Raw genomic sequence first — 11,420 nt, 5'->3', positions numbered from 1 at the left:
CGTTACCTTGGAATTAACTTAACCAGAGACGTAAAGGACCTATATGCTAGAAACTATAGATCACTTTTGAAAGATATTGAGGAAGACATAAAAAGATGGAAAAATATTCCATGCTCATGGATTGGAAGAATTAACATAGTTAAAATGTCCATACTACCCAGAGCAATCTACACTTTCAATGCTATCCCGATCAAAATACCGAGGACATTTTTCAAAGAACTGGAACAAATAGTCCTTAAATTTGTATGGAACCAGAAAAGGCCCCGAATCTCCAAGGAACTGTTGAAAAGGAAAAACAAAGCTGGGGGCATCACAATGCCGGATTTCGAGCTGTACTACAAAGCTGTGATCACAAAGACAGCATGGTACTGGCACAAAAACAGACACATCGACCAATGGAACAGAATAGAGAACCCAGAAATGGACCCTCGGCTCTTTGGGCAACTAATCTTTGATAAAGCAGGAAAAAACATCCGGTGGAAAAAAGACAGTCTCTTCAATAAATGGTGCTGGGAAAATTGGACAGCTACATGCAAAAGAATGAAACTTGACCACTCTCTCACACCATACACAAAAATAAACTCCAAATGGATGAAAGACCTCAATGTGAGACAGGAATCCATCAAAATTCTAGAGGAGAACATAGGCAACAACTTCTATGACATCGGCCAGAGCAACCTTTTTCACGACACATCTCCAAAGGCAAGAGAAATAAAAGATAAAATGAACTTATGGGACTTTATCAGGATAAAGAGCTTCTGCACAGCCAAGGAAACAGTCAAAAAAACTAAGAGACAGCCCACGGAATGGGAGAATATATTTGCAAAGGACACCACAGATAAAGGACTGGTATCCAAGATCTACAAAGAACTTCTCAAACTCAATACACGAGAAACAAATAAACAAATCATAAAATGGGCAGAAGATATGAACAGACACTTTTCCAATGAAGACATACAAATGGCTAAAAGACACATGAAAAAATGTTCAAAATCATTAGCCATCAGGGAAATTCAAATCAAAACCACTCTAAGGTTCTACCTTGCGCCAGTCAGAATGCCAAAAATTGACAAAGCAAGANTACGCCAGTTAGAATGGCAAAGATAGACAAGGCAAGAAACAACAATTGTTGGAGAGGATGTGGAGAAAGGGGATCCCTCCTACATTGTTGGTGGGAATGCAAGTTGGTACAGCCACTCTGGAAAACAGTGTGGAGGTCCCTTAAAAAGTTAAAAATTGAACTACCCTATGACCCAGCCATTGCACTACTGGGTGTTTACCCCAAAGATACAGACGTAGTGAAGAGAAGGGCCATATGCACCCCAATGTTCATAGCAGTATTGTCCACAATAGCCAAATCATGGAAGAAACCGAGATGCCCTTCAACAGATGACTGGATTAAGAAGCTGTAGTCCATATATACAATGGAATATTACTCAGCTATCAGAAAGAACGAATTCTCAACATTTGCTGCAACATGGACGGCACTGGAGGAGATAATGCTAAGTGAAATAAGTCAAGCAGAGAAAGACAATTATCATATGATTTCTCTCATCTATGGAACATAAAGAACTAGGAAGATCGGTAGGGGAAGAAAGGGATAAAGAAAGGGAGGGTAATCAGAAGGGGGAATGAAGCATGAGAGACTGTGGACTCTGAGAAACAAACTGAGGGCTTCGGTGGGGGGAGTGGGCTAGGCTGGTGATGGGTAGTAAGGAGGGCACGTATTGCATGGTGCACTGGGTGTTATATGCAACTAATGAATCATTTAACTTTACATCAGAAACCAGGGATGTACTGTATGGTGACTAACATAATATAATAAAAAAACATTAAAATAAAAAAAATAAAAAATAAAAATAAATAAAAACGGGAACAAAATGAAAACACTAACTTGAGACAAATATATTCACCCCTCTATTTATTGCATCATTAGCACCTACAATAACCAGGAAATGGAAGCAACCCAGTGTCATCCATAGATGAATGGATAACGAAAATGTGGCGTGGTGTAGATACATACACACACTATGGGGTATTCCTCGGTCATTCAAAATAATGAGATCTTGCCAATTGCAGACACGTGGATGGAGCTAGTGGGTATAATGCTAGGTGAAAAAATCAGTCAGAGAAAGACAAATACCATATGATTCTTATGGCCATAAGAAACAAAACAAACAAAGAAGAAAAGAGACAAACAAACAAAAAAAGCAGACTCTCAAATACAGAGAACAAACTGGCGGTGGCCAGAGTGGAGGTGGGTGGAAGGAAAATACGATTTTAAATTAAGACAAACATACACTATGGCAGAGAATGCAAAATCAAAATGGAAGTCTAAGGTACGCCTGGAATGTATGCAAGTTGATGGTACCTTTAGCAGCCCCTCTGGGACCACGTTGACTATTAGATGCCTTTTGGGACAGCAGCTAAGGAAAGCCACCAGTCTGCTCCCTGACAGCCTCTAAGTGTGACTCCACTGGTTGGAAGAAAGGCTTCTTCTCCATCCTTTCCCAGAGAAGCCTTGAGGGGCCACTTCCCCGCCCCCCGCCCTGTTCCCCCTCCAAGCAAGGGAAAGTGCTCTGATGGGGTGCTTTAACTGTAAAAACAACCCAGCCCTTCAAAAACCACTGTCCCAAACAGAGATAAACTAAAGACAGTGCTCCCCGCTAACACGGATGTATTTCCAATTTATGCAGTCCAGAGTGCGGTGGTCGGCACCGACCCCGCCTCCAGTGATTAATGGCCTGGCCCCAGCTAGGGTCCAAAAAGAAAGAGCCAGGGGAAGCAGAGGCAATGGGTTTTATATTATCATGCCTGCAACAAACTCTATTCTGTGGTGTCAGTGCTGACTGCGGGGTTCTGATTATGAAATATGACGCATGTTGAATTTAATGACTTTCTGTGCCCTTCTGGTGAGTTCACCGCTTTCCAATGTCATTTTCTGTTCTCATCTGAGTGGTAATAAAAGGAATATCATTGACTGTGGTAGCTTGTAACCACTGTGTGTTTTACAATAAATTGCATTTCGGGACCTTTCTCCCCAGGAGAAAAGTGCATGGCCAGACGGATTATTCCAAGGCAGGCTGTGGGATCCCAGTCCCCAGGATGATGGGGAACGAGATGGAGCTGCCATTTTTTAGGGACTCATTCCCTAAGAACGCTCATTTTTCAAGCAGTTATATACCAAATGTCAGTATGGACCAGGGGGAAAAGACAAAACGCAGACTAGAAAGCAAAAATGACTGTCGCCCAACCAAAATCAATGCAGAATGGACAGGTCTAATCTCTTAATAAGTTCTGAAAAGGGAACTGGGGAGGCCAGCTCAGAACTGGGAAGACAGCCCCACAAACCCTGTTCTTTCTGTTTATGTTCAAGCTGACCTCTTGTCATTATCCCATGGGAAGGTCATCTCCACGGAGGAATAAGAAGAGAAGTAATATTTAATGAGAGACACCTGTGTCCCAGACCCATGCCAGGCACTCTACGGCACAATGTCACCTATTCTCCCTGTGCTGTTGGGAATCAGGTCTTATTACCCCCAATTTGTAAATACAGAAATATGAGCTAGACAGACTCACAGAGCCAGGGTCCAGCTCCAACGCATCTGTTCCCAGAAGTGGGTCCCACGGACCAGAAGCACCAGCCTCACGTAGGAATTTGCTAGAGACACAGAACCTCAGATTCCCGTCTAATCTGCATATGAAGGTATGAGAAGCACGCCACGCGGGTACCAAGGGATGGAGCTGGACAGGGGACCGAACGTTTCCTGATGCTTGGGTCAACCACTTGGGCCAAACTTCTCTCTTCACTGTGAGAGGGTCTCCCAGGCAATGTTGCATTAACCATCAGGATCTTCGTTCCTTTGCTCGTCCCACTGGGAGTGGTGTTGTTGGAGACAGTGCTCCTTGTGTTTCAGAAGGCCTAGCAATTGCCTGGGCAGCTGATTTAAGCACAGACTCCTTAGCTCTGCCTTGTACGAGCCAGCATTCTCCAGACAAACAGAACCAACAGGATGTGCATACATCTAGAGATTTACTTTAAGGAATGGGCTCATGCAATTATGGAAGCTGTTAAGTCCAAAATCTCCAAGGCAGGCCACCAGGTTGAAAACCAGGAAAGAGCAGATGTTGTGGTTCAAGTTCAAGGTCGTCTGGGGGCAGAAGCCCCTCTTGCTCAGGGGAGATCAGTCTTCATTCTGGCAAAGGCTTCCCTTGATTGGATGAAGCCCACCTACGTTAAGGAGGTCATGCTGCTTTACTCGAAGTCCCCTGGTTTAATCGCAGCCAAAAAGCACCCTCAGAAACATCCAGAAGAACATTCGACCCCGAGTCTGGGCAGTATGACCCTGCCAAGTTGACACATGACATTAACCATAATTGCCACCGTGGTCGTACAAATCTGCAAGTGTGAAAAAGTGACAGAGGACTAACCACATGCATTATGGAAACGTTTGGGCTTGATACTGCACCACCATTATTGATTTAGTAATTATTTAAATTATTCACATATTAAAGGATTCCTTAATAACTGTCACAATTATGAAGAGCGACAGCTATCAGGGGAGCCTGGCAAAAGGTACACGAGACCACGCTGTGCTATCTTTGCAAATTTCTGTGCATCTAAAGTTGTTTCCAATTTTTTTTTTAAGTAATTTTTTTTAAATACTCCAGATCCCTGCTCATTTGCAGCCGCTCCTTGCCCTTCCTTTGTGCCAGGACTCGGGTGCCCTTGGTCTGTCGGTAATTCAGACGCAGGGAGGCCGCTGCTGACCACAGTGTGAGAATGGTCCCCAGGGGTGACACGATTTCCCCCAGGGGGCTGGGGTTCAATCTATGCAACCAGGAGCTACATGCTAGCACTTCTCCACCTTGGAGAAAAATGTTGAGAATTGAAATTGAAGCAATAATCCTTCATGATTTTTGGTTTATAGCATCGTTCAGCCCCATAACAAGGGGGGATTAGAGGTCACCTGTCCCAGCTACCCATCGGACAGGTGAACTAAAGACTCTGCCCCTTAAGCCGCCTCCCAGTTGAGTCACCTGTCCAGGCGCTCATGTGGATAATAGCAAAGTCTGGACGGCAAGCAGAGCTCTGGGATTCTCAGGGCCTAAACCAGCCAATTACAACCTCAGTTATAGATTTTATGGCATTTTCCACATCCGGGAGTTCTTTATTCTTTCAGAAATCCTCCACTCCACTATAGGGAGGCAGCCACTAACAAGGTTATTTACACATACAGAGACTGAGGCAGGGAGCAGCTTTCCCAAGGCTTCTCTGTGGGACGGTGGACTTGGCTACGTGCTCTAACTGCTCCAAGAAAGTGAAGTAACAAACCTTAAATCCCGAAGTCCCGGACTTACTAACCCCAAGACCATCCCCAAACAGGAAGTGCAGCCATCCCAGGGCGCTGTGTTAACTCTGCCAGGAGAATCCTCAGCCCCATTCGTGCTCTAACCCTACCCCAGGCTCTAGCTATGTTCACTGGTGGGGGGGGGGGCATCTCTTTGTGGTTCTACTTTGCTCGTTTCAAAGTGAGAGCCCTTGGACTCCAAAGTTGAGGATTTGGAGCTATTTTGTTTTGTTTTGTTTTGTTTTCTCCCAATTTGCTCTGTACACCCTGTACTTTGGAGACGTTTACAGATCGAGATAATTGCCAGTCATTTTCTGATATTTGCCAAAATATCCGTGCTTGTGTGATAAAGATAAAAAATACAGATGACAGAAAACAGATGTCCATACCAGCAACTTGGGGCTCCTCTCACCTAGTTCTAATTCCACATCCAAACCACTGCCAGAGTGATTTTGCTCAAGTATAAATCCGATCCTATCACTCCCCTATTTAAACCCATTCATCCCTTCAGAAGGAAATCAGAATTCCCTAGCTAGACTCCCAGGTCATCCTTGGACTGGCATCTCCAACTTCATTGCTCGGGTAAACTCCTGGTTATCTCTTTAAAGCTGGCATTCATTCCCCTGGGAAGACTTTGTATTCCCCTTAAGACTGAGTTAGTCAGCTTGTATCGTATTCCCATAGCAACCCAGTGATTCCATTGGCAGCCGTGGTGAGTTCTCTGGGGAAGGTCTTTTATCCCCGTGTTAGCAGAGTCAAGGACAAGGCCAACACTGCATTGGCCGTGCCAGCTATCCCATCATGAGAAGATGGAACAACGTCCTGACATGGAAATTACCAAGGAATGCAAACAAGAACACGATGAGGTAAGAGATCAGGCATGCACACATTCAACAAGGATTCACGAGTCATGTCAACCCCCTCATGTCAACCCTCATGCTAAGAGATGGAAAGAAAACAATAACACCACCACCTCTGACAAATTCTTGCCCAAACTCCAACTTGAGTCACACCAAGCCTCAGAAATAGCTACCAGCGCAAGACATTGAGAATACAGAAGAACATCTTTAATAGCACCACTGGGATGCAATCAGAAAAGTCTAGAATGTAGGAAACTCTAGAGGGCAAATGACTTGGTTGATCCATAAAATAAATTGCAGAAAAGAGAGAAAGAGGGAAACTATAGATGATAAAATCTTCGAAGACATACCAATCAAACGCGATCTATGGCCCTTGAGTAGATCTCACTCAACAAGCCAACTGCATAAAAGATATTTATGAGAAAATTGGAGGAATTTATCCATCCAAAGGATATTTGATAGCCTTTAAAATAATTGTTAATTTCATAAGATGCCTCATTGGCATTACGGTTACATATTTTTGAAAATACGCATACTTACCGACACATTTATAGGTACCTGGGAAGGGCAATATAGATGAAAAATGACTGGCCATAAACCAGTGATCCCTGAAGCTGGGGGGTGGGTATTTGAGGTTCGTTGTTATTCTTTCTACTCTTGTGTGTATGTTTGAGTTTTTGCACAACAAGTTAAAAAATGGTGAACACAAAAGGTGCCCCTGTTAGCATGTTATTTACAATTAAAATAACAGACACTAATAAATAATTACAAATGAGTTATTTACAGTTGGGATAAGGCCAGAGATACGTATGACCTTGATGTATTAATATTGAATTCCATTCAAGGGCTATAGGAGATGCTTTCTCAACATTTTGTTTTGCTAAGATCAGCAGTATACAGGGGTCAGGGTTAAAGCTCTTCCCATTCATTGTCAAAATCCATGTTGGCATGTCCATAAAAATTTGGTTTTCTTTCCAAGGTTTGGGGTAAAATCTAGGGTCAGCAAGTGCCAGGAGTCCGGGTATAATATAGGTCCCAATGCCCATGTTTGGAAGGGGTTCAGCAACTTGTAAAAACTGATTCCAATGCATCCCATTATTATTGCTTGTGTGATATTTTACAAGCAAAATCTTACTGAGTCTATCTCACTACTGAGATTGAAGAATGGTCTGACTGTATACATTAGAGTGAATTCATAACAGCATTCCCCATCCCTTGTATTTCTCTTGAAGCCAAGGTGGGTGACAAGAAGGGGAAGGCTTACACCTGATTTGCTAGATCTATTTAAACCTCCCCTGGCCCCCAATTTATCTCTGCCCCTGCCCCTTCTCATCCTTGTACCTAGATGGCACTTGTGGCCATCACAAGCTGTTGTCATGCCAACAAGTTGTGATTTCATAGGCATTTTCCTTTCCTCATTCACTCTGCTGGAGAATAAATTTTAATAAGGACAAGGAGAGATGGGGAAGCTTTGAACAGAGCATCTGCCTTTACGTTGCACAGACGTGAGACTGAGGCCACAAACATTTCTACTAGGAATGACAGAATGGTAAAGACTGCCAAAGTCAAGACGGTCATGTGTAAAGCATCCACACTCCTCAATAACAAATATATATGAGATAGATGCTAAATTTCATTGAATTATATAATTTAGAGATTAAATATGGTCTATTCTTGCTTCTTTCCAATAAACTATATCTGATCCCATTTTTACCAAAGAAATAGAAGGTTGAAAAACACGACAACTCCTATTAAAAGGTGAAATACAGGGGCGCCTGGGTGGCACAGTGGTTAAGCGTCTGCCTTCAGCTCAGGGCGTGATCCCGGCGTTATAGGATCGAGCCCCACATCAGGCTCCTCTGCTATGAGCCTGCTTCTTCCTCTCCCACTCCCCCTGCTTGTGTTCCCTCTCTCGCTGGCTGTCTATCTCTGTCAATAAATAAATAAAATCTTTTTTAAAAAAGGTAAAATACAGTATTTGCAAAATTAGGTTAGCCGTATGTCTTTACTTACCCCATAAAATAACAATTTGTTACATCTTTGACTTCATTACTCACTGTGAGGCTTGTGTTCACGAATATCATCAGAAAACATAAAATCCAAAGTACTGTTTCCTTCCTGGGGTGGGCGGAGAATATCATCACATTCCGGTGTGCCCCAAGCACGCAGAGTTGCTCATGGTCCCGTTAACATAAATGTAGCAGAAGAAAGTTTGGGAGGCAAAAAGCAACAGCCACAAAATCCTCTGCTGCAAAAGGAGAGCTTCCCTGACTCATTGCACATCTGCAAACCAACGTCTGGGGTGTGGCAGTGAGCAGAGCGCACTTCTGTAACACTGAGGGGCACCTGGGTGGCTCAGCCGGTTAAGGGTCTGCCTTTGGCTCAGGTCATGATTCCACCGACCTGGGATCGAGTCCTGCATGAGGCTCCCTGCTCAGCAGGGAGTCTGCTTCTCCCTCTCCCTCTGCCCCTACCCCCCCCCACTTGTTCTCTCTCTCTCTCAAATAAATAAATAAAATCTTTTTAAAAAGTAAAAATAAATAAAACGGTTAACACTGAGTGGTAAATAGCACCTTGCAGACATCCTAGGCTTATGGAGAGAAAGTTCTGGGCTAAAAGATGTCAGTGGAAGGGAACGATTTACTTAAAGACACGGTACTATCAGAAATACACACTAATGTGAAAATCTATGGAAGCGAGTAAGGAGAAACACTGAAGATAATTTGGGTCAGAGAAAATTGGAAAAGGAATCAAAATTATTACAGGTATTTACCAAAGCCCAACCCACAAAATGGAGGAAGAAAAACTACTCCAGTGACAAAAGACTTTTGCTCTCCAGTTGCCTGGTGCACATTGAATTGGTCTAAAAGCTTAGCATGTAAGAAATCCATTTGTTTTTCTTCCTGCCCTATCCTCTTCCTCCATCCACCGAACATCTTTGCTGTTTGGCCACTCCTAATAGACACGTTTGTGGCAACAATCTCACTTCTGTGCAACATAGAGATCCTCTGTTCAAAGACTCCTCATCCTTCTCCTTATTAAAATGTATTCCTAAGTGAACAAGAAAAGGACATGCCTCTCCCCCAACTCCCTTCCACCTCAGGGCCTTTGCACTTGCTGCCCCCCTTTCTTGGATGGATACACCTTCCTTTTGCTTGGCTGGCTTCTTCTTGCCCTTCAGACCACCATCCTGAATGACACCACCCCTAAGAGACCTTCTTTATTTCCCCTGTCATCCTATATCCCCACATCATTTCTTTCACAACACTTACCAGAATTTTGTCATGTTTAATTCACTTTGAATTGCCCGTCTCCACCACCATACTCCATGAGGGCAGAACAGTTCGATTCTAATATATAAAATGACTTTAGTATCCAGTTCAGGAAAAAAAAAAGTTTGCTCAAAGAATAAATGAATGGTCCTAAGCCAGTAGACACCTTCAAGAAAGAGAGAGAGGGCAGCCCACCTAATTAGTATGACTGCACAGGTAAGACTCAGAGGAGCTCTGATTGTATTTATTTGTTTTTGAGAGAGGGGCAGAGGGGTAATCTTAAACCAGCTTCACACCCAGGGCAGAGCCGACACAGGGCTCCATCTCTTGACCCCGAGTTCATGACCTGAGCCAAAATCAAGAGTCAGACACTTAACTGACTGAGCCAACCTGACACCCCAGGAAACTGTTCCTTTTACATTAGGAAATTTTATGTCTTTTATAAATGTAATTTTGGGACTATCTTAAATATCTTTCTTTAAATCTGTTTCTTCTTGACTGCTAACAGCGAAAACCCAAAAGAAACACCAAGAGGGGCCATGGGTCTAGTTTAGAGATAATCTAAATTACATGCCTGTACCAAGAACACTTTGGTGGGGGAGAGGAGGCAGATGTCAAAGACAAAAAATGAGTGCTTTCAACAGAGGAGACCAGACTAAGTCAATTCATAGGATCCAGAGGGAGTGAAGAAATATGCCAATTAAATGTTTGTAAATAAACAAATAACATTGGACCTATCCATCAGTGACTCTATTAAATAACAGCTACACTTCTCGACATGGGTGACACCAAAGAAGGAAGAAAATGAGATCAACTCTTCTCTCAAAGAATATATAATTAGTTATAGCAAGAAGAGAAATAGGTAGCAAATACCAGAAAACAATCTAAGGTACTATGGAACTAAGTGGAAAAGGGGTGTTCGTAAACACACCTGTCACTGTGGGGAGGAGCCATTGGAAATGGTTACTTGGAAGTCATGACGATTTCCCGAAGTCTGAGTCGAAGAGCAAGTTTGCGAGAGCAGAGACATTTGGAGGCATTTCCAGGACAAGAAATGCACAAGCTCACCTGATGTGGTTTTGGAATATAGGTGAGGTTCAGTGGGGTGGAGTCCGGAGCTGACGACCAAGAAAGAGTTCTTACGACGTCTTTGGTGCAAAATGGTGGGTTGTTTTTTTTTTTAATAATAAGTTTTTAGGGGCGCCTGGGTGGCACAGTGGTTAAGCGTCTGCCTTCGGCTCGGGGCATGATCCAGGCATTATGGGATCGAGCCCCACATCAGGCTCCTCTGCTATGAGCCTGCTTCTTCCGCTCCCACTCCCCCTGCTTGTGTTCCCTCTCGCTGGCTGTCTCTATCTCTGTCAAATAAATAAATAAAATCATTAAAAAAAAAGAGTTCTTTGAAGACCAAACTGAAGGCTGAAAGTGGTTTCTGCAGAGGGCCAGTCATTCAAGCAATTAGAGACCCACCTAGGACAGACCATTAATAGGCAAGTCATCAATATTTTGCCTAACTTTGACTGCCGACCGTAAAGACTCAATTCAGCTTTAATGAGTGTATTTCAAGCAATGACTTTCCATCCTCACTCTGGCAGTAAAATGGAAAATGCAAATCTGGAAGGGCGTCCAGGCTCTCAGGGGGCTAATCAGCCCACAACGGGATCTTAAAAATAATAATAATAATAATAATTTTTTATTATGCTACGTTAGTCACCATACAGTACATCCTTAGTTTTTGATGTAAAGTTCGATGATTCATTAGTTGCGTATAACACCCAGTGCACCATGCAATACGTGCCCTCCTTACTACCCATCACCAGCCCATCCCATTCCCCCACCCCCCTCGCCTCTGAAGCCCTCAGTTTGTTTCTCAGAGTCCATAGTCTCTCGTGGTTCATTCCCCCTTCTGTTTACCCCCCCTTTATTCTTCCCTTCCT

This window comes from Ailuropoda melanoleuca, chromosome 10, assembly GCF_002007445.2.
Source record: "Ailuropoda melanoleuca isolate Jingjing chromosome 10, ASM200744v2, whole genome shotgun sequence".
NCBI lineage: Eukaryota > Metazoa > Chordata > Mammalia > Carnivora > Ursidae > Ailuropoda > Ailuropoda melanoleuca.
Note: the sequence above shows the minus strand (reverse complement) of the source record.